This window comes from Sinohyriopsis cumingii, chromosome 17 (genome assembly GCF_028554795.1).
Source record: "Sinohyriopsis cumingii isolate HCF-2022 chromosome 17, ASM2855479v2, whole genome shotgun sequence".
In the NCBI taxonomy this organism is placed as follows: domain Eukaryota; kingdom Metazoa; phylum Mollusca; class Bivalvia; order Unionida; family Unionidae; genus Sinohyriopsis; species Sinohyriopsis cumingii.
Genome location: NC_142977.1, coordinates 86,327,662 through 86,351,873, shown reverse-complemented (window position 1 = coordinate 86,351,873; position 24,212 = coordinate 86,327,662). Strand labels below are relative to the sequence as shown.

General features: G+C 35.1%; 1 protein-coding gene and 1 long non-coding RNA gene across 3 annotated transcripts in view; one reads left to right on the top strand and one right to left on the bottom strand.

Moving 5' to 3' along the window:
- LOC149779368 (uncharacterized) overlaps positions 1–24,212 on the top strand; it is a 238,271-nt gene that overhangs the window by 3,566 nt on the left and 210,493 nt on the right. The gene's annotated exons all lie outside the window — the stretch shown is intronic.
- The window catches only part of LOC149779369 (uncharacterized), a 28,071-nt gene continuing 26,431 nt past the window's right edge, over positions 22,573–24,212 (bottom strand). For both annotated transcript variants that reach the window (XR_016415636.1, XR_016415637.1), the window contains exon 2: positions 22,573–22,897. This is a non-coding gene — a long non-coding RNA (uncharacterized LOC149779369). The remainder of the gene's footprint in view (positions 22,898–24,212) is intronic.

Below are 24,212 nucleotides of genomic sequence, written 5' to 3'. Positions count from 1 at the left end.
CATACCAGGGCCCAGCAATGTGGAATGAATTGCCCACTGAACTTGGACACAATGACACAGTGATCACATTCAAGAGCGCTCTCAAAACTCACTTATTTTGACTGCAAGAACAAACTTAAAGACCTAATAATGTTTCCTACCTTAAATATTCTCAGCATGTTTTTTTCTCCCTATGTTTTCTAATTTCATGGTGTTTGTGTTTGTAATCATATATGTTTTTTATCTTATAGGTGTTGTCTAATGTTGTAAAGCACTTAGAGCTTCTAAAGATTAGGCACTATACAAAGTCCTCATCATTATTATTATTATTATTATTATTATTATTATTATTATTATTATTTATTTATCATAAATTTGCCTGAAAATTCAAATGAAACCTTGTAATCAAACTGGGATGATAATTTAATTTGTTGTCATCAGGAATATAATTTCATATTTATTTTACTTCCTTTGATCTTTTAATGTGTCCTAAATTTAAATTTAGATTTAAATGCACAACATTATTTATATAGGTTTCTAATCTATTTCTTAAAGATCCACATATTCCATAAAAAAAGGATCACGGTTAAATATTTCCTCATTGTCTTGAACATGTCCAAATGCATATTAAAGTTAAAATTAATTTTCACAAAACCAAATGGCTTGCAAGTTCAATAACTGATAAATTCTTTCAACAAATTAGGGAAAATAATTATCTCCATCATAATTTGATAGAATATATAATTTGATAGCTCTATAGTAATTTGAAGAACAATTGCATGATCATTATTGGATTAAAGTTGACTTTATGGGATGGACTTTCAGCCATCAGCCTCTCTCTGTCCATTAGTTTGTTATCAACCACTTGGTGGGTAACCGTTTATCAACCACTTGGTGGATAACCATTTTTTAGCCACTTGGTGGATAACCATTTTTCAGCCACTTGGTGGATAACCATGAAACTGTAAACACACATTCATCCCATGGTCAAGACAGTCCTAAATGAAAATGCTACTGTTCAGAAATCAAATAGTTTCACCAGCCATTTTTAAAATTATGTCATCACTACTCCTCCTGAATGATGGTCATATTGACATGGGGTTTTCACTAAAGAATCCTGTTGATGTCTACCTGATCCTAAATGAAAATAGTGCTGATCAGAATCCATGGCAGCCATCTTGAAAATCTTGCCATTGCTACTCCTGAACAGAAAGTCATAATGCATGAAATTTTCACCAGGAGACTTTTTATGATCTCTAGTTGGTTCTGAAAATAGTGCCAGTCAGATATTGAATATTGTTATCACTACTCCATCTGAGTAGATAGATGGTCCTATCAACATGGCATTTTCCCAACAAGACTTCTTTTTGATGTTTGATTGGCCTCCACAGGAGCCATCCTGAAAATCTAGTTATTGCTACTTCTTCTGAACAAAAAGCCATAATGACATGAGATTTTCACCAGAAGACTTATTATGATGTTCAGTTGGTCCTAAATGAAAATAGTGCTGCATGCACATCCAAGATTGCTGTCACTGCTACCATCTTGAAAACCTTGTTGTTGCTGCTTCTCCTGAATTGATTGTCATGTAAGATGGGCTTTTTCCTGAAAGACTTCTTATAACATCTAGTTGATCCTAAATGAAAAAAGGTGCAGCTCTGATATCTAATATGGTCACTATAGTGGGTGTCAGAGAAGCACAATTTTCATGGTGGCCATCTTGAAAATCTTGTTTTGCCTTACATAGAAAGGAATTTTGACTTTGGGTTTTCAGCAGAAGAGTCCTTTGGTGTCTAGTTGGTCCTAAATCAAAATGATACAAATCGACCCTCAAAAGGCCATCATAGTGGTGAAATATTATCAGTCACTATTGCTTGTAGAGTCTCATAAGTTGTTATTTAGATGTCTCATATTGAGTACTACACCCTTTAGTGAAAATTAGGTCACTGTGATCTATGTTTCATGGTTCAGTGATTTTCAGTCGCATCATTCTCCAACACATCACAACAGCTGTGGACCGCATCCTACGCCAGGAACAGGCAGCCTTTAGGAAGGGCAAATCCTGCATTGACCACATCTTCACTCTGAGACAGATCCTTGAGCAGTCCCATGAGTGGAATGGATCCCTTTATGTGGTCTTTGTGGACTTTGAGAAGGCCTTCAACAGCCTGCACCAAGCCTCTCTGTGGAAGATCCTACAACACTACGGCATCCCCCAGAAACTTGTCAACGTCATCAGGTCCCTGTACCAGAACTTTGAGTGCAGAGTCATCCACAACAACCTACTCACTGAACTGTTCAAGTAGGAAACCGGAGTGAAGCAAGGATGCATTCTCTCGCCGATCCTCTTTTCACTGGCCATTGACTGGATCATGCACCGCACCATAGAGGGCAGGAGGCAAGGAATACAGTGGATGCTGACCTCAGTGCTGGATGATCTGGATTATGCCAATGACATCAGGTTGCTGGCAAGCAGACACCAGGATATCCAACAGAAGACACAACAGTTGGTACAGACAGCAAGCACCATAGGTCTTCGAGTCAACATAGGGAAGACACAAGACTTGAGGAAGAACACTAGAGTGGGTGACCCAATCACCATCAACGACCAGCCTCTGCAAGAAGTAGACAAATTCACGTACCTGGGCAGCAAGGTCGCCACGGATGGAGATTGCACAAGGGAAGTCACCACAAGAATCAGCAAGGCCAACCAGGCCTTTGCAATGCTGAAGCCCATCTGGAGGACAACAAACCTCAGCGCCCACACGAAGATCTGTATCTTCAAGAGCAACGTGCTGAGTGTCCTTTTGTATGGGTCAGAGTGTTGGAAGACCACTGCTAACATAGAACGCAAGCTCGAAGTCTTCCAGACCAAGTGCCTGCAATGGATCATGAGGATCTTCTGGCCAAACATGATCTCGAACGAGGAACTCCGGCACAGAGCAGGCGCAAGCACCATTGCTGAGACCATTGCAACTCGTCGATGGAGATGGCTTGGCCACGTCTGCAGAATGCCCCCAACTCACTACCATGGGTGGCACTGAGATGGACTCCACAGGGGAAAAGAAACCATGGCAGACCCAAAGAGACCTGGTGCCGAAACGTGGAGCGAGAACTCAAGACCAGAGGCCTCACCCTGCAGACCGCCCCCATAACAGCAGCTGACAGACCAAAATGGTGCTCCCTTGCTGTCGCCTCAAGCACCATATGGTGCAGAGAGGATTGATTGATTGATTGATTTTACCCATTTAGCTTATTTTCATTTTGCCAGTGGTGTCACATAAAACTTTTGGTATCTAATTGCATCATAAGGGGAACTGCAGTCAAATTAAAATTTGGTTACTGTGACCTATATATCCTGTCTTACAATCTGGCCATACTTCCATTGGTTGCTTCTGCATTGTAACTCAAATGATGTGTGAGAAACATGTATGTACCCCAATACACTTTACCTTTTCAATTTAGCAGCATGTCACATAGCAGTCAAGCCATCTTTTAGATCAATGTTACACATCAAATTATTGTATTCCTTTCTCCACTTAATTACTTTAATGGTCTTTGAGATTGAGCCATGAAACTTTATTATTCTCCATGTCTGTCCAATAGCTCTACAGCTCTGTCATAAATGTCAAGTTGATCAGCTTGCAGATTTCCAGCAGTAGGCAAGGGGAGGACAAACAATCACCAAATTTGCTTATTTTTACTGTACTAGAAAGTGATGCATGTACTTTTTTGACCTTTATACTTACTGGCATAATTTACTGTGAGTGCATTATTCCTGAGCATCAAAGTTATAGCTATGTACATAAAATGAACATAGATGATGAATGTACACTTATCCACCAGGAAGTTAAGATAACGCACTACACACTTAAATCAGGTATCACCACTGCCCAAAAGATCTCAAAACTTTAATTTGCTTTTCCTGTCTGCCAGGTTGATGTAATAATACCTTGCTTGTTATAGTCTAGTATTGTAAAACCAACTGTAAATTAGTGTAACAAATTATAACTTGAAAGGTTACATGAGTGTGAAAATGGCTGTTGGCTTCCTAAGGTATTCTGATCAATCAAAATCTCCAGTGCCTTATACTTCAAGACTTCTCATTGTAGTATGGTCTCCCATGCAACACAAGTATTAAAGGTTTTTCATTGTAGCATGGTCTCTCATACAACACAAATATCAAAGGCTTGTCATTGTAGCATGGTCTCTCGTACAACAAAATATCAAAGGCTTCTCATTGTAGCATGGTCTCCCATGCAACATAAGTATTAAAGGTTTTTCTTTGTAGCAGGGTCTCTCGTACAACACAAATATCAAAGGCCTGTCATTGTAGCATGGTCTCTCGTACAACAAAATATCAAAGGCTTCTCATTGTAGCATGGTCTCCCATACAACACAGGTATTAAAGGGTTCTTACTGCAGCATGTCTCCCATACAACACAAATATCAAATGCTTCTCATTGTAACAGGGTCTCTCATACAACACAAATATCAAAGACTTCTCATTGTAGCATGGTCTCTCATACAACACAAGTATTAAAGGGTTCTTTTGTAGCATGGTCTCCCATACAATACAAGTAATAAAGGTTTTTCATTGTAGCAGGGTCTCTCGTACAACACAAATATCAAAGGCTTGTCATTGTAGCATGGTCTGTCGTACAACAAAATATCAAAGGCTTCTCACCGTAGCATGGTCTCCCATGCAACATAAGTATTAAAGGTTTTTCTTTGTAGCAGGGTCTCTTGTACAACACAAATATCAAAGGCTTCTCATTGTAGTGTAGTAGCGCCTTTCTGATGTCACTGCGCTATGGGGAATTAGTCACAAGCAAGAGGGTTTCTTCTTTTTCTACCTTTAATGATGTATGTTGCCCCTAGTTCTTCATGCTGACTCCCTGCACTATGTTTGACCTGGTTATTTAAACAATCCTAGTGGACTTCAGAGAAAACATTCCCTGAAGACCTATTCTAAACTAATATTCTGGTCTGATTGTGTTAGGTGCAGACCCTTTATCTAACTCTAATCTACATATCACAATGCACAGAATCTAAATTTTGTAATCCAAAATAAAGCCATATATGTACTCTCCATACACACTCTTTTTCCACTGATGCTGTGTGTTAGAATTTACAAAAATATTATTTTGAATATGAAATTACTTGTAAACTTTATCCTTTTGAGCAAATTACTTCAAAATTAAACTATAACTACTCAACTCTATTTTAAGCACCTTATACCTACTAAAAGAGATTCAAATTTCCCTTCAAATGGTCACTAATTTTAATGATTAAGCATTAAGGCAAACTTGCTATAATTGATTTTAATTAGCTTTACAAACACATCTTCCAACTGTCCTACTGACTCCTTTGTTTCAATTTCTCTGGACTGTAACTTGACACCATAGCATTTGAATAGCTGCTGGTAACCTAGTATTGACCCCAAATCTCTGCCTCTAAATCTAACAGTGACTTTAGAGTTACTCCTCTATCCTAGACATACTGTTATTAAATTTATGTAGAGAATTTAGAAAATTTATACACAAATATATCTTTCCTTCTAAAACTAATATAAATACCATAGCACCTGAAATAACTAAATTTAGCCCTATAATATGTCCCTCCGGCCCAGCAAAATTTGGTCCCCAAATTTTTATAACATAGTATTGTTTTTGTCAAATTATTGAATAAAGTGGCTTTAGGCATGTATTTCATAATGTTTTATGTGGCATCAGTGTTCACACACACTTCCTTGCACACTACAAACCTACAAAATCTACTCCCTAAATAGAATTTACATTCCATAGTGCAGGGTATTAAGGTACAAAAATATTGCGATTTATTACAATCTTTTCAATTAGAAACAGAAATAACTTTATAATCCCAAGAGGTCTTATGGATGCTAATTTTAGGTAAATATCTTGATACATGTATATGTAAAATAATTTCAAACACTTAATTATTAATCACACTAATAATTTATATATCATCTTTGTCTACCAAAAGTCACATGAACAACAGTTCCATAAATGTCTGACTTCTCACCAATCTACAGTACTTTGTATAATGTTCCATGAATGTCACTTCGCTTTGAATGTAATCTGCAGGTATCACAAGGATTTCAAGATTTTCTTGAACTGAATAAGAACTGGCACTAACATTGTGCCATAGACTGCTTTTAAAATTACAGTAGTTATTTGTTTGCAAAGAATAATCCATTTGGAATGTGCAACATAGCTGTCAATTGTCCAAGTGTGGGATTTATACATCTGTTCTGCTATACCATAGGAAGGAAGATGTGCAGGATAGATATGGAAGAAAAGGTTGATAGGAAAGTATAGCACAGCAAAACAAATATAATGAGTCCACCTTTAAGAACTAATTGATCAAGTCCCTTTGGAATCTTCACTTTGCATACTTTCTTCTCTTTCCTTTTTGTGTCTTTGTTACATGAAATTCCCGGAGCAAAAACTGCGGTAACGCTTCTTCAGGTTCCCACGTAGTCTTGGGGAAGTCTTGCCATTTAACCCTATAAACGCGCTTGCCATGATGCCGACTACAGGCTAGAATTTCATCAACATCCAGTAAAGTTAGGTTCTTTCGCATTAGCATGTGTGGTATCGGGGAGCTGTGTTTCTCCACATGTGGTCTTTCTGTCAACACTAGGGTGATTTGCAGCCTTGCTCTCGGTTCTTGTTAGTGGCCTGGGTTTAAGAAACCGTCATTAGCCATTGTACATGTCTCCCTCATTTCTTCCTTGGTGTTGTTTCTTTCGTTCTGTGTGGGTTATCATTTTGTCTGTTTTCCGTTGATACACTGAGTGTAGGTCCTTGTTCCAGTATTCGATATTGCTTTTTGTTTTTCTGTTAAGAGGTCCTTGCATATGTATTATCCATGCTCAGTTCATAGTCCTTTATCGTTTCCTGGTTGTCAACAATTTTTTTTTTTTTTTTATGTCTAGTTTTGTTAATGATTTTTTTTTTTTTGTTAAGAAGTCCATGCAATAGTGTTGTCCGTGTTCAGATCATAGTCCTTTATCGTTTCCTGTTTTTTTTTTTTTATTATTTGATCCATTCATTTTCCCACTGCTGCGGCTAGTTGTTCTTGGCTTCCATCACCAGAAAAAGGTGGCATGAGACTGAAATCCATGCAGCTTCTATCCATTTTGATGCAGTAGAATCACAAGAATCAAAGGCACATATAGATCTCTAATGACAAATTTTTACCTGACAGATCACTTCGTAAAATTATAGAATAAAGTGTAAAGAAAGGTCCTAAAGATGAATATACAAAAATTTTGCTACTTAACTTTAGTATGGAGTCAGCACAGTCTAAAATAAAATGGAATTCCCCAAAATCCAGTAAAAGTTTTAGAATACAATTTAACACAACATTTCCATTTTAAATTCTCCACCAAACTGTAGTAGCGCCTTTCTGATGTCACTGCGCTATGGGGAATTAGTCACAAGCAAGAGGGTTTCTTCTTTTTCTACCTTTAATGATGTATGTTGCCCCTAGTTCTTCATGCTGACTCCCTGCACTATGTTTGACCTGGTTATTTAAACAATCCTAGTGGACTTCAGAGAAAACATTCCCTGAAGACCTATTCTAAACTAATATTCTGGTCTGATTGTGTTAGGTGCAGACCCTTTATCTAACTCTAATCTACATATCACAATGCACAGAATCTAAATTTTGTAATCCAAAATAAAGCCATATATGTACTCTCCATACACACTCTTTTTCCACTGATGCTGTGTGTTAGAATTTACAAAAATATTATTTTGAATATGAAATTACTTGTAAACTTTATCCTTTTGAGCAAATTACTTCAAAATTAAACTATAACTACTCAACTCTATTTTAAGCACCTTATACCTACTAAAAGAGATTCAAATTTCCCTTCAAATGGTCACTAATTTTAATGATTAAGCATTAAGGCAAACTTGCTATAATTGATTTTAATTAGCTTTACAAACACATCTTCCAACTGTCCTACTGACTCCTTTGTTTCAATTTCTCTGGACTGTAACTTGACACCATAGCATTTGAATAGCTGCTGGTAACCTAGTATTGACCCCAAATCTCTGCCTCTAAATCTAACAGTGACTGTAGAGTTACTCCTCTATCCTAGACATACTGTTATTAAATTTATGTAGAGAATTTAGAAAATTTATACACAAATATATCTTTCCTTCTAAAACTAATATAAATACCATAGCACCTGAAATAACTAAATTTAGCCCTATAATAGTAGCATGGTCTCCCATACAACACAAGTATTAAAGGGTTCTTATTGTAGCATGGTCTCCCATACAACACAAATATCAAAGGCTTGTCATTGTAGCATGGTCTCTCATACAACACAGATATCAAAGGCTTCTCATTGTAGCATGGTCTCCCATACAACACAAGTATTAAAGGGTTCTTATTGTAGCATGGTCTCCCATACAACACAAATATCAAAGGCTTCTCATTGTATCATGGTCTCTCATACAACAAAATATCAAAGGCTTGTCATTGTAGCATGGTCTCTCATACAACACAAATATCAAAGGCTTGTCATTGTAGCATGGTCTTTTGTACAACACAAATATCAAAGGCTTCTCATTGTAACATGGTCTCCCATGCAACATAAGTATTAAAGGTTTTTCATTGTAGCAGGGTCTCTCGTACAACACAAATATCAAAGGCTTGTCATTGTAGCATGGTCTCTTGTACAACACAAATATCAAAGGCTTCTCATTGTAGCATGGTCTCCCATAAAACACAAGTATTAAAGGCTTCTCATTGTAGCATGGAATCTCAAACAACACCCTATCAAAGGCTTCTCATTGTAACATGGTCTCCCATGCAACACAAATATCAAAGGCTTCTCATTGTAACATGGTCTCCCAAACAACACAAATATCAAAGGCTTCTCATTGTAACATGGCCTCCCATACAACACAAATATCAAAGGCTTCTCATTGCAGCATGGTCTCTAATATAACACAAGTATTGAAGGCTTCTCATTGTAGCATGGTCTCTCATGAGATTTTTCCAGTCCCTTGGAGTTCAAGGGAATGAGATTGTCCTATAGGTGCTGTGTGTGGTCTTGTTAATCAGAAACAAAATGTGCCATAAAATTAAAGTTTAATGAATGAATATGACTTTCTACCTTTAAATAGTTTTGTTCATAGTATTGTGGTTGTATAGTAAAATAAATGGAAAATTGCTTAGATAAAGCAAGGCTTGGTTGTTCTTTCTTGTTGGGACATTACATTTACAAATTTAACAAGTTCCATGTAGGACAGATATTAAGACTGTCTGCTTTGGTAAAATCAGCGTATTGTAGTACCATGAACTCAGGTACTGGATGTTAACTCATGTGGTTGTGCTTGCTGGTAGGTGGTATTTTTTGTCGCAGGTAGGGTGGTACTTTATGTTGCTGGTAGGTGGTATTTTATGTCGCAGGTAGAGTGGTACTTTATATTGCAGGTAGGGTGGTATTTTATGTTGCTGGTAGGGTGGTATTTTATGTTGCTTGTAGGGTGGTACTTTATATTGCTGGTAGGGTGGTACTTTATGTTGCTGGTAGGGTGGTATTTTATGTTGCTTGTAGGGTGGTACTTTATATCACAGGTAGGGTGGTACTTTATGTTGCTTGTAGGGTGGTACTTTATATTGCTGGTAGGGTGGTACCATATGTTGCTGTTATGGTTGTACTTTATATTGCTGGTAGGGTGGTACTTTATATTGCTGGTAGGGTGGTACCATATGTTGCTGTTATGGTTGTACTTTATATTGCTGGTAGGGTGGTACTGTATGTTGCTGGTAGGGTGGTACTTTATATTGCTGAAAACCAAAGTTGTCTGTATAAATGTGTCATATATTTTTTATTAAATTCACTTAAAGATTAACCATTTATTTTTCTGGTGGAAAGGTCCTTGAATTTTTGGAAAAATATGTCCAGCTCTCAAATAGCCTGAAAAAATATTCTTGCTCTGATTTGCAAGGAAAAAGAAAATATTATATTCATCATATTATTTTTAAAAAATGATCTTGAGGTGAAATAAAAATATACCCTGGCTCCAAGCAAATTAAATGGACTTCATTTACCAACTTACACTTTTCTTTGTGTTTAAAAGGAGTCCCTGATCTTTTAAGTAATTTGAATGAACATTGTAATACTCATTCACACTTACTGACAGAATTCTGTTTTCCCATACCTTCCATAAAATGACCCTTAATTAGAGATTTATAATTAAGTGTTGCACAAGAAGATGCATGCCAATCTATAAATATTTTTGTGGATTAAATTATCAAAAACTGGGTAAAAAACACAGACCCAGGAGAGTATCAACCCTTTCAAGGGATTCTTGTTTTAGTGATTTTGGATTGAATGGATCAAAATCTAAGTAAAAAGTTTAACATTTAACAAGCTGCCATCTTTAAGTGTGTTTTCCAGATTAGCAGCATTATGCATATATATATATATATATATATATATATATATATATTGAGCATGACTTGAACTACATAGTGTTTTAAGTATAGGGTCATATATCTCAATTTGTTATTTTTTTAAATAAATTATTTTAACAAGATTTGAAACTTTTCATCTAAAGTTTAATTAAAAAACATGCATTTCATTTGTAATGTCTGTTATACATAATGTACATTTTACAATAAACCAAGAATTAGAAAAACATAAACTGTAGATTTTCAGGGTTTTTCCCACTGCAACTAGCATTTGTTATTGTGATACACACAGATGGCTAATACACATTACCATACATTTCCCATTATAACTAGCATTTGTTACTGTGATACACACAGATGGCTAATAGACATTACCATACATTTCCCATTACAACTAGCATTTGTTATTGTGATACACACAGATGGCTAATACACATTACCATACATTTCCCATTACAACTAGCATTTGTTATTGTGATACACACAGATGGCTAATACACATTACCATACATTTCCCATTACAACTAGTATTTGTTACTGTGATACAAACAATGGCTAATTAGGTATATAGTATGTCCAGGGTTTATAGGCACATCAACACAATCCTGGCTATATAGTGCCAGTTAAAAGTTTGGCTTAAAAAAATGTAATGGTAACAATTGCCAAAGAGATAAACCTCATAAGATAAACATATACTTCTAAAAGATAAAAGGTAAAGATGTTAATTTTTTTTTTAACAATTCAGGAAAACAAAGTTAAAAATTCTTAAAATATCATGTCAAAGGCTGATAGTACATATGAAGAAATTCTTAAAAAACTGTATATCAAAAATAAATATTTGCATTGTCGTAGAGAATGATTTTCACATTCTTGTAAGAAACAATACAGAATTCTGGACAAAAGAGATACTATGCAGGTCAAAATTTCCATTTTATTTTCCCTACAAAATCAGATAGAATATTTCTAATCAGAATTATCAGATTAAGACAGGGTTCCAGGTTGCTGAGTGGGCTAAAGCTCTGACCTTTACTGATTGCAGCTATCTCAGAGGTACCTCTGTCCCTGTGGGTTTGAGTCTTGGACTTAGCCAATATGGGTATGTGTGAAAGGTGCAAAGTGCATTGGCCATTCTTACCAGGGTTTTCTCAGTTTCTTCCTCCATCATTTATACTGGTTGCTTTGTATAGTCTATCTCTCACTGAAAAATGGTGTTAAACCCAGAAACAACAAGAACTGTTTTAGATATTGGTGGAGAATTTATTCAAGTGAAATCCAAACGTGTAGATAAAGTGTAAATTGTCTAAAGTGTAAATCTAAAATGAGTAAACTTGGTTTTATTTGTGTTGTTACATTTGTGTTGTTACAATGTAAATGGTGCAGAGTCCATTATATGTAGTGAGAATGGCCATATTAAACAGTTTTTTATGTCAAGGGCAGTAATAGGTCAAAAGTCTTTTATGGATATGTGTCCTTTTTGTCAATTACAATGGTTATTCTAAAAGTCCTATATGGTCTGGTGTCCTTGAACTGATGTGTTCTTCTAACCTGTTTTTTTATTTCAGTTAAAAGACATTTATACATGCTGATGCTTTCAGCAAATGTAGCTAACAATGATTGTGTTCCAGTCAGAAAATGGCCTCAAGAAGAGCACATCAGTTTCACAACACAAAGCTTACAAGAAGAACTTTCATAAAAAAAGCAAAAGAGTCAAATTTCATTGAACATTGTAGATTCAGTCAAACCTGACCAGAAAAGTACATTTCCTTACTATAAATATTCAAAAATGAAAAATTCTGTCATTTCATTTCAGGTGGAAACATATAATGTCAATAATAAAATTGGATTATAACAGTAAATAATTTGTATCCTTACATGAAAGATTTTCATCCCTGAATTTTCATCCCAGTTTCTGTGCCCAGGGTGTAGTTATAACTTTTGACCAAAACTTAACTTCCAAAACCAGGAAGCTATAAAATAATAATAATAATGAAGACTTTGTATAGCGCCTAATCTTTAGAAGCTCTAAGCGCTTTACAACATTAGACATCACCTATAAGATAAAAATTATATAATAATATTATTACTAAAACAAACACCATGAAATTAGAAAAAACATGAAAAAATAAAAAAAACATCCTGAGAATATTTCAGGTAGGAAACATTATCAGATCTTTAAGTTTGTTCTTGCAGTCGAAATAAGTGAATTTTGAGAGCAATCTTGAATGTGATCACTGTGTCTTTGTGTCTAAGTTCAGTGGGCAGAGAATATTTATTTGAAAGCTGGGAGCAATGCAAGTTAATGAGAGAAAAAAGAAAAGATGTAAAAACAATAGACCACATATTGAAAGAATTTCTTTTTAAGATAGCAAGATATCAACCCTGCTTGCAGAATGTGAGCGGTCTGTCACATTTTCTTGATCTACATCTGCCATCCTAATTGATTGAACTATCCGGAAGTGAGGTGCACCAAGATGCCATCTGGTGTTTTCAAGGGGAGGGGAGATACTACAGTGAAACCCCCTATATCAAGATCATCTAAGAAATAAGAAATTATTACATGCCTAGGTACACAGTATACTCATTCACAAAGAGCAGTGTTTCTCTGCAAAGATTTTTAGGCCTGAAAAACATTGTTTTTTTTGTGTGTTGTACTTTATATCATTTGCTGATGCGAACCTCTCACACATTCTTAATAGCTTTTGTAATCCACCAATATAATGAATAATTGGAGACCTCATCAGCAATGCTGATGTTTTTCTTAAATAAACTGCTGATGTGATGTCCAATAAATGTCTTATTTAAATCATGATTAAGGTCATCAATATTTTTATGTTACATGTTTAGGCTCAAATAAACAGTAACATAAGAATTGGGGTTGAATCTTGGATTTTTTAAAATTTTGGCTTGAATATTTCAGAAAACGTTTTTTTTTTTAAATTTGAACTTCCCTAGTTTTTGAAATCTTTAGTGAAATTGACAAGGTTTTTCAAAAATATCAAAAGTAGACAATTTTTTGAATTTTACTCAGGAGTGATTGGAAATTTTGTAAATGTAAGTACAACTAAAAATGTTGGAATTAGAGATAATACAGGTTCAGTTTCAGATAGAAAAGATACAAATGGAAAGAGAGATGGAAGTAAGATGAATGGAGTCATGAAAGGAGTGAGGAGAAAGACAAATGCAGATACAAAAAGAGCAAATGCATTTACAATTGGAGAAGGATGAAAGGGACTTTCAAATTTAGTTGAAAGATTTAGAGCTGTCAAAGAGAAAACACTCCCTTACTTTTGATGTTTTAAGAAATATATAGTTAGTATCTCCTTTTCTGGAAGAAGTAGACAGATATTTGACTTGTTTTGAAAAAAATTGGTGAGAGTATGAAGTGGCCAAGAGTCTACTGGACTCTGTTATTACAATCAATGTGTAGAACTCGTGATATTTACATTTCACTGTAACTAGAGCAGAGTGCTGACTATGATGTAGTCGATTTAATTCGTGGATTATTCTTGGATTCTTTTTTAATTTGATTCTTAAAACTGTAAGTTCTTTATCTTCTCATTTTTACAGTGTTTTTTTCCCAGGGAAATAAATTATTTGCTAAATTTTTCAAAGCTTGTTGTTTTCTCTCTTTCTTTTGTTATGTTACATGTTTAGGCTTGAATAAACAGTAACAATATGTACATTAAACAGAAATGGGGGATAGAACACCTCTTTGCCACACTACATTTTTCAGATGGAAAGTAGTTTTTTGATGCTACATTACACCAATTAAAAAGCATACTAACATGGAATGGATTAGGGTCCAGTGACATAAACAGAACTTCAGAACTTCCATTATCAACATAGTAATTAATGACTTTGCTGAAGGTAAACAGACACACAGCAGTGTAAAGATGTCAAAGCCAAACTGATTGGCTTGGAGTTCTGTTATATATCTTTGAAGCAAAATTAGTTATAAAGCTTTTGATATCACATCAGCCATGGCAATAGGTCCATAATTGTTTTTGTTAGATATATCTTCAGTCTTTGATTATTTGTAATGGAGTTGCTCTAGTAAGGTGCATCAGTATGCTTTTGAATGAATGAAATGATAAGTAGCACACACAACCTTTGATTAGCATATTTTAGGTGCTACACTTGAAGTGTATCAGCTTTTGGTGAATGACCAGTTTTTAATGTTGTAATAGTGTTATTAATCTCACACATATGTACAAACTTAGTATCTTAGTTATTTAAGTCATTCAAAACACTGCTTGTGTGGACCTTTAAATGAATTAAGTATTTCACAGTACTGCCACATTAAAGCAGTATCTTGCTGGCCTGACACTTACCCTTGGAATGTACTTGAGGAGAGCATTTTTTTGGCTCATGGCAAACATCTTTCCAAAACATTTTAACATCATTACTGCTGAACTTCTGTGCATATGAGGCAGCCCTATATCTAGATTTGTTCGTCTTAAATAATCTTAAAGCACACTGGATTTCCAGACCATAACACATAAAAGACCATACCTAGGCTTACCATTATCATGCCATAGGATATAATAAGTCCTAGACTTTTCATGCAAATCTTGTATGTAGTCATTCCATCCCAGTACTACAAAATTTTCACAGTTAACACTGTTGACAATGGTATTAATAGTAACATCTGCAAGGGCTGTTACAGTGGTACAATAAAAGTATCTATACCTGTAGCCTCCTGAAGATCAACATGAACATAGTTTATTGTGTTGCACAACACAGCTTCATACACTATATGCACATTACAAGGCAGCATTATTATCAATCATGTCTGCATAATGCCTCTTCTCAGCTGCAGTCAAGTCACACCAGTCAAGTCACAACAGTCAAGTCACACCAGTTAAGTCACACCAGTCAAGTCACACCAGTCAAGTCACAACCAGTCAAGTCACACCTGTCAAGTCACACCAGTCAAGTCACACCTGTCAAGTCACACCTGTCAAGTTGCACCTGACAAGTCACACCTGTCAAGTCACAACAGTCAAGTCACAACAGTTTATATATCAATATTTTGCTATTCTACCACTGTCCATACCCTCAGGTTCAGTTCTTGGTAGATTTCCAACATTACAGTAAATAATGCTGGCCTATGATGCAAGCATGCTATTTCATATAGAATTGGTATATGCTTGATAAGGTGATGACCTAAGCTCATCAAAAGACAATGATCAAACCACAATACTCTATGATGAGCATCATGACATAGGTGTACATGTTAGGGTTGGTTTCAAGTAACTCAACATCAGATAAGGTATATTCAAATTCAGCACAAAATTCTTTAATAAATTACCAAAAACCTGACCCTTTCAGTCAGCATTCCTATCAGCTACTATATATATATATATATATATATATATATATATATATATATATATATATATATATATATAGAGAGAGAGAGAGAGAGAGAGAGAGAGAGAGAGAGAGATAATAAACATATCTTTTATGAAGTTATCAGATGTAGACATTATGGACAAGTCAAATAATAAACATCTCTTTTATGAACCTATCAGATGTAGACATTATAGACACTTCAATAATAAACATATCTTTTAGGAACCTATCAGATGTAGACATTACAGACACTTCAATAACAAACATCTCTTTTAGGAACCTATCAGATGTAGATATTATAGACACTTCAATAATAAACATATCTTTTATGAACCTATCAGATGTAGACATTACAGACACTTCAATAATAGACATCTCTTTTAGGAACCTATCAGATGTAGACATTACAGACACTTCAATAATAAACATCTCTTTTAGGAACCGATCAGATGTAGATATTATAGACACTTCAGTAAAAAACATACCTGTAATGTTTTCTGTGCTTAATTGGTTTAAAGGTGGCATTTAGCAGTGTTTGGTTTTAGCAGAAGTATTTTACCACATATCTAGTGATATCCATTTAAAAAGAAGCATCATTGTGCAAAATTCATAGCACATTTTGTGTCACAGTCTGTTTCATGTTGCCAGAAGTTAATCGTCTTCCAGTATATATCCTTGCCATACAGATGTTTTTACCTTGTCATGAGCCTAACATCATCATCTCTACAAATTTAGTTGGTGAAAGAGTGACCAGTTCCTACTATCATTCCCTTTAACTGCATTGAAATTCCATCAAGAATTTGATAAGGCAGGACTCGGGAATTTTTTTCCAAGTAACCATCATTGGGGTAAGTGAGTTGCAAGGCAATTATTCGTCATTGTCCTCACTGTAAGTACACTAAATAAGTGCATGAACATGATGCAAGCTTGATATTAAATGGGTCTAATTCATGTTGTGTTCTAATTCATGTTGTGTTCTAATTCATGTGGTCTTAAATAAACAGATACAGGAGATGATCAATTTACACCAATTCAGTTTACATTTATAATGAAGAAATAGGATTTATTTTTTGCCACAGTGTTCATGTTTATGTCATTGCTGGGTCCATGTGCTGTGACTCATGAGCAGCAGCTCAGGTATGTGCATATAATTACGTTTGATTTACACTAATTTTGATTTATGCTATGAAGTCCAGAACACATATGTGGCATAAATCCAGCATCACCTATATTTGGAGACTAGATTTGTAACTTTAGACATTTAAGTTGCACACATAAGTCTTGATTTCTTGATTTTATTTACATTTGCTGTGACACCTTTCAGCAATATAGCTTTCATTTTATTGTTATGAAATTTTGAATGAGCAGTCAGAAGTTATTAAAAATTAGATATGGGACATTTCTAGGTCATGACACCAATGCACTTTAGAAATAGATTATAATGCCATGCATTGTGTGAATGTTGGTGGAAATTGGTTGCAAAATTTAAAATACTTATTGCCAATTTACGTTTGCAACATTTATCATGCAAAAGTAATTACATACTTAAAGAATATTTATCATGCAAAAGCAATTACATGCTTACAGAATATTTATCATTCAAAAGTAATTACATGTTTTTAGAATATTTATCATGTCAAAGTAATTACATACTTACAGAACTACCTGCTGGCATCTTTTCTTTAGCATTACAATGTATCATTTAGGCTTCAAACATCATCAGACTGGTAACCAAGAGCAAAGGCATTATCATCTAATCAGATGAAAAATTGCAGATTTTTTCCATTTTCTGTCCCATATCTTCTCAAAGGTTTCACTCATAAAGATGTGTGTCAGTTCATTGAAAGGTAGACTTTCTTCACATCTATTTGGTGTCTAAACGACTCAACAGTGTTATTGTAAATGCGAGTACCACTGAGAAACCAAGGGCTTGGTATGAAACTGCAGTAGAATATGCTCATGACTTTTACCCCTTTTAGTATCAAGATTACATCAGGTACCTGCATAAAAATATGAAATCAGCTTCCTTTATGGCATGTTATAGACTGACACCATGCAATTGAATTAGATAAAAGTAATCTATAATTGACATGTGCTAAAGGTTAAGTGATTTTGATAGTTTGGTGCATGTTTAATGGTAGAAATAGTGTTTAATGGTAGAGATGGTGTTTAATGGTAGAAATGGTGCTTAATGGTAGAGATGGTGTTTAATGCTAGAAATAGTGCTTAATGGTTGAAATAGCATTTAATGGTAAAAATAGTGTTTAATGGTAGAAATGGTAGAGATTGTATTTAATGGTAGAGACGGTATTTAATGCTAGAAATAGTGCTTAATGGTAGAAATAGTCTTTAATGGTAGAAATATTGTTTAATGGTAGAAATGGTGCTTAATGGTAGAGATGGTGTTTAATGGTAGAGATGGTGTTTAATGGTAGAGATGGTGTTTAATGGTAGAGATAGTGTCTAATGGTAGAAATAGTGTTTAATGGTAAAAATGGTGCTTAATGGTAGAGATGGTGTTTAATGCTAGAAATAGTGCTTAATGGTAGAAATAGTGTTTAATGGTAGAAATAGTGCTTAATGGTAGAAATAGTGTTTAATGGTAGAAATGGTGATTAATGGTAGAGATGGTGTTTAATGCTAGAAAATGAGCTAAGATTTATTCTCGTGATGCAAATATGCATTAACTCTGTTTTTATGTAGTTAAGCTTTACTCATCCCAGCCAGTCAGGGTGGAAGTAATGGTAAATTACTCAGACCAGTCAGTCATGGTGAGAGTAACGCTTTACTCATCCCAGTCAGTCAGGGTGGGAGTAATGCTTTACTCATCCCAGTCAGTCATGGTGAGAGTAATGCTTTACTCATCCCAGTCAGTCAGGGTGGGAGTAATGCTTTACTCATCCCAGCCAGTCAGGGTGGGAGTAATGCTTTACTCATCCCAGTCAGTCATGGTGAGAGTAACGCTTTACTCATCCCAGCCAGTCAGGGTGGGAGTAATGGTTTACTCATCCCAGCCAGTCAGGGTGGGAGTAATGGTTTACTCATCCCAGCCAGTCAGGGTGGGAGTAATGCTTTACTCATCCCAGTCAGTCAGGGTGGGAGTAATGCTTTACTCATCCCAGTCAGTCAGGGTGGGAGTAATGCTTTACTCATCCCAGTCAGTCAGGGTGGGAGTAATGCTTTACTCATCTCAGTCAGTCAGGGTGGGAGTAATGCTTTACTCATCCCAGCCAGTCAGGGTGGGAGTAATGCTTTACTCATCCCAGTCAGTCAGGGTGGGAGTATAGCTTTACTCAGCCCAGCTAGTCAGGGTGGGAGTAATTCTTTACTCAGCCCTGTTGGTCAGGACAAGAGTAAAGAGTTACTTGTTTGCTGGGCACAGTTGGTCAGTATGCGAGCATGTGTGTGTATATATATTTATGGTAGACATGTGTGTGTGTGTGTATATATATAAAGAGTACAAATCATATGCCGAATAACATTCAAGTGTACTGGATCCAGCAAGGGATCACTTGTGTCATGGGTTGATTAAAACAAATGCAATAAACTGACAACAAACAGTATGAAACAAATATCTAACTAGCCAAGCGCTTTCGACTCTTTAATGAGTCTTTTTCAAAGGCAAAACAAAACATAGACAAGACAAACAAATAAAACAAAAAACTGATTATGTTTGTGAAACTTTACAGAGCCGCTTCTACAGCAATTAAACCTTTTAACTTTATTATGTTTCAACTAGTTTGTTTTAGCTTGTTGCTGATAATGGAAATGTTTGTATTGACATAAAAATTGGTGAGCCATAACAACATGTTATTTTATATAAATTTATGTAAGCACAAGTTATATCCTGAATATTTCATTATTATAGTAGTCATAGGCTACTAAGCAAATTTAGAGAATTATTTAAAAGAAAATGTGTCGGCTGCAAAAGATAATTTTTTTTGTTGCAAGGTTGTCTTTTTCTAGTCTTCTTGTTCTAAGGCGATGTATCCAGTAAGATTCATTTTCTTTCCTGGTTTGGGAACTCCAGTTAGGGTTGTGGGCAATTGCAATAAGTGTTATGTCACTGAAAGTTGCCAGGAGAGGAGAAGTGTTCTGCGAATGGGCTTCTGTAAAACTTCTTTTGTCATCCAAACAGATCAATGAAGGTTGATCCTTTTGTGTATCTTTTCAGTTTCTCTAACATACTGAATGCTACAGATCTTACATTTGATGAGATAAATGACATTCTCTGTTTTGCACATTTTGTTTTGGACCATGTATGTTTAGTTTTTCTCTAGTCACTGTGCTAGAAAATGTCCTGGTCTCTATCATATGTTGACAGGTTTGCACCATGTATTGTCACAGGGGCCAGATTGATTAGGGTGGTCTTGGTTAGTGATTGGCATTAGCTTCACCCTGACAAGGATGTCCTTGAGGTTTTTGGGTCTACTACAGATTTGTTAGGGAGAATCAACTTTAGTGCATCCGATGATTCCATGATGGGCCAGTGTTTTCTGATCATCAGGAATAGGAAAAAAAAAGAATATCCTGCTTTGAACTTCAAATACCCAACTGTCAAAAATTAAATGTTAGATCACTATGAGTAAAAATCAAAGTATATACAATCTAAATTTTGTATAAAGGCAAAGTTTTGTAAAATTGTCAGTGAGAATATTGTACTGAAAGTGGCATTTTTTTTACCAACAAATTTAAAGCAGTGGTGCTATCTCCCAAGGGAAGGCAACATACTGTGTAGAGAACTATCACAAATCCCCCACTTTGAACATTATACATTCAGATCTGAAATGTCTTCAAAAGAACACTGGCACATTATTTAAAAGAAGATCTGAGGCTACATTATAGCTTGTAACAAGGGGCACTGGGTGGCTAAGTGTTCTAAAGCACTAAGCATTACAGATGACTAACAGTGTCCATGTTGGTTCAAGTCTCAGCTTGGCCATATGGGCTGTGTGAGGAAGCTTGCTAGTAGCTTCCTGTTTGTCGGTTTTTCTTCATAAGTTCTTCTCCACCAGACATACTGGCCATCATTAAAACCTATGATGTCCTGAAATATGCAGTTAAGTCCAAAATACCAAAAACCAAACATAACAAATGACTCCAGAAAAACAGGTAACACATTATGTACATGAAGATCTGTGACATTTTTAATTTTGTACCTAATGTGGCTTCCAAAGAGTAGTTGGCACATTATATGCAGGAATATCTAGGACAATGTCATACCTTGTAACAAATGACTCAAAACGAACAACTGGCACGTTACGTACATGAAGATCTGGAACCACATTATACCTAGTAAATTACTTTTTTTTAAAACAGCACATTATATGTAGTAAGATCTGGGTCTATGTTATTGGAAATTCATTGATGTGTGTTAAACACAGGTAAATAGTTATTGATGTGTGTTAAACACAGGTAAATAGTTACTGATGTGTGTTAAACATAGGTAAATAGTTATTGATGTGTGTTAAACACAGCTAAATAGTCATTGATGTGTGTTAAACACAGGTAAATAGTCATTGATGTGTGTTAAACACAGGTAAATAGTCATTGATGTGTGTTAAACACAGGTAAATAGTCATTGATGTGTGTTAAACACAGGTAAATAGTTACTAAGTGGTCAATAAGAAACAAAATACATTTTTGTCTCTAATGCATCATACCTTCTCATTTTTAGTAAACCATTGGTTCATACAAATTTTACCTTGTTTTCTGTTTTTTTAATTTTTTGTAAAAATGTGTAGGTAATCTGCAAAACAATAATCACTATTTATCTATGACGACAATCCAGTCTGTCCAAATGGTTACCTTTACATAGCAGTCATCTGGTCTTTATGGTTTCCCCCAGGCAATTTTTTTATATAAATGTAATTTATTTAATGGTCACCTGCTTCCCACATTCGGTTAGCCAGGTGTTTACAAAACTAAATAGTAGTTTCTCACTGCTTTAAGTGGTCACATGATCATATTTAACAGTGACTACTCAGTCTATGCAGGTTAACCATTTGCTTCATGATGACAGCATGCCTATGAATTGATGTACAAACATTGCCTTTTCTCACTGCCCCCAGTCATATTATAAGTGTAACACAATGGTGTCCAGATTTTGAATTCTAAAGTGAGGCAAATTTTATCATTAGGGTAGAGGGTTGAATGAATTCATGTGCAGTTTGGTGGGAAAAGTAGTTGTCTTAAAACACCAAGAATTGAAGTCCCATTTTGTGCCAGTATGACAGGTACAGTTCAATATTTTCACTATTTGCATGTGAATTAAAGCTATCACTGATAAATAAGGTTCATCTTTGAGGAGAGATATGACTTGCATCCTGTTTCATTACTTCAGGGGTCAATCAGTATTTAAAAAACTTGCCTGTCAAGGCAGACAAAGTTTTGGTTTATTAAGAATAGTCATGTAGGACTTCTTTTGATTCCCTATTTATCACATCCTCTCACATAAGTTGACTGTCTTTTGATCGTGTTGAGTTGAGGAACTGGTAAATCCAGATATTGTTTGAAATGTGAACAGTTGTCTTTTAGGACTAATTGGTACAAGTTGGTCAATCAAGGAGTCATTCCTCTGTTTCACAGTCATATGTAAGCTGTCATTAGTAAAATTAGTGTTTTGTGATAGTTATCTTTTAAGATGGATTAAAGTGAACAGGATAACGTGAAACATAAATCTGGAAGAGAACAACATGTACATGTATCTTATGATTTATTGAATAGTGCACATAACAAAATATGTTAATAATAATAATAATAATAATAACACTATTCAGTGCATGGAGACAGGCCCAGTGTAATGAGCTTTATTGAAAAATACAAAGCATTTCATTGTCAATAATGATAAAAAGAGACAATGAATTTGGAAAATACAGCTTCACAGGGACTCATCCTCAAATAACAGTTGTGTTGTTATCTCCCATGAAGATGTAAATGATGTCTTTGAAGTGCAGTATCTCAGTGTTGTAAGAGCCAATCTAGGTGACCTTGCTGTGTATTGTACATTCCCAATGAGGCCTTGATATCACCACCTGACTGCTAAGGATCATGCAAGAGAATCCAACTCTTCTGCATTGGTTCAAATGCTAGGTCAGGCCTGAAATGAGATAACATTTTTCTTTCTTCATCAATAAGCTGAACGTAAATGTAGATAAAGGAGACTTAAAAGTGACATTAAGTGTGCAAGCATGGGGAAAACATTAAACTTAACATGGTGACACTCAGAAATATGAAGCATTAAAGATGTATTACTCATCCCCAAATTTGTCTCCAGGAGTATATTTATCAGATGAGCCATTTAAAAATTAAATTACTAATTAAAAAGAAAACTAAATAAAAGAAATTCAGTTTAAGGCATCTATCATTAAGTTGAAGGCAATATGGGGAAGGGAAGTTTTGATCATTGCCCAGTGACTTTTACCCCTTGAAGATAGCACCCCCAATATGGTAACAACTATACCAAGTGTTCCTCCCTTAGTGTCCAATGGCCAAAATGGGGAAAACTTCAAATTAGGATCTGTGGTGTTGACTTTGAAGGTAGGTCTCCCCATATCATATAGTGCAGACAAATGATATTGACTTTGAAGGTATGACTCCCAATATGATACAATGCAGACAAATGATATTGACCCTAAGGTAGGTCTCCCCATATCATATGATGCAGACAAATGATATTGACCTTGAAGGTATGACTCCCAATATGATATAATGCAGACAAATGATATTGACCTTGAAGGTAGGACTCCCAATATGATATAATGCAGATAAATGATACTGACCTTGAATGTAGGATTCTCAATATGATATAATGCAGACAAATGATATTGACCTTGAAGGTATGACTCCCAATATGATATAATGCAGACAAATGATATTGACCTTGAATGTAGGATTCTCAATATGATATAATGCAGACAAATGATATTGACTTTGAATATAGGATTCTCAATATGATATAATGCAGACAAATGATATTGATCTTGAATGTAGGATTCTCAATATGATATAATGCAGACAAATGATATTGACTTTGAATGTAGGATTCTCAATATGATATAATGCAGACAAATGATATTGACCTTGAATGTAGGATTCTCAATATGATGTAATGCAGACAAATGATGTTGACTTTGAATGTAGGATTCTCAATATGATGTAATGCAGACAAATGATATTGACCTTGAATGTAGGATTCTCAATATGATGTAATGCAGACAAATGATGTTGACTTTGAATGTAGGATTCTCAATATGATGTAATGCAGACAAATGATATTGACTTTGAATATAGGATTCTCAATATGATATAATGCAGACAAATGATATTGACTTTGAATATAGGATTCTCAATATGATATAATGCAGACAAATGATATTGATCTTGAATGTAGGATTCTCAATATGATATAATGC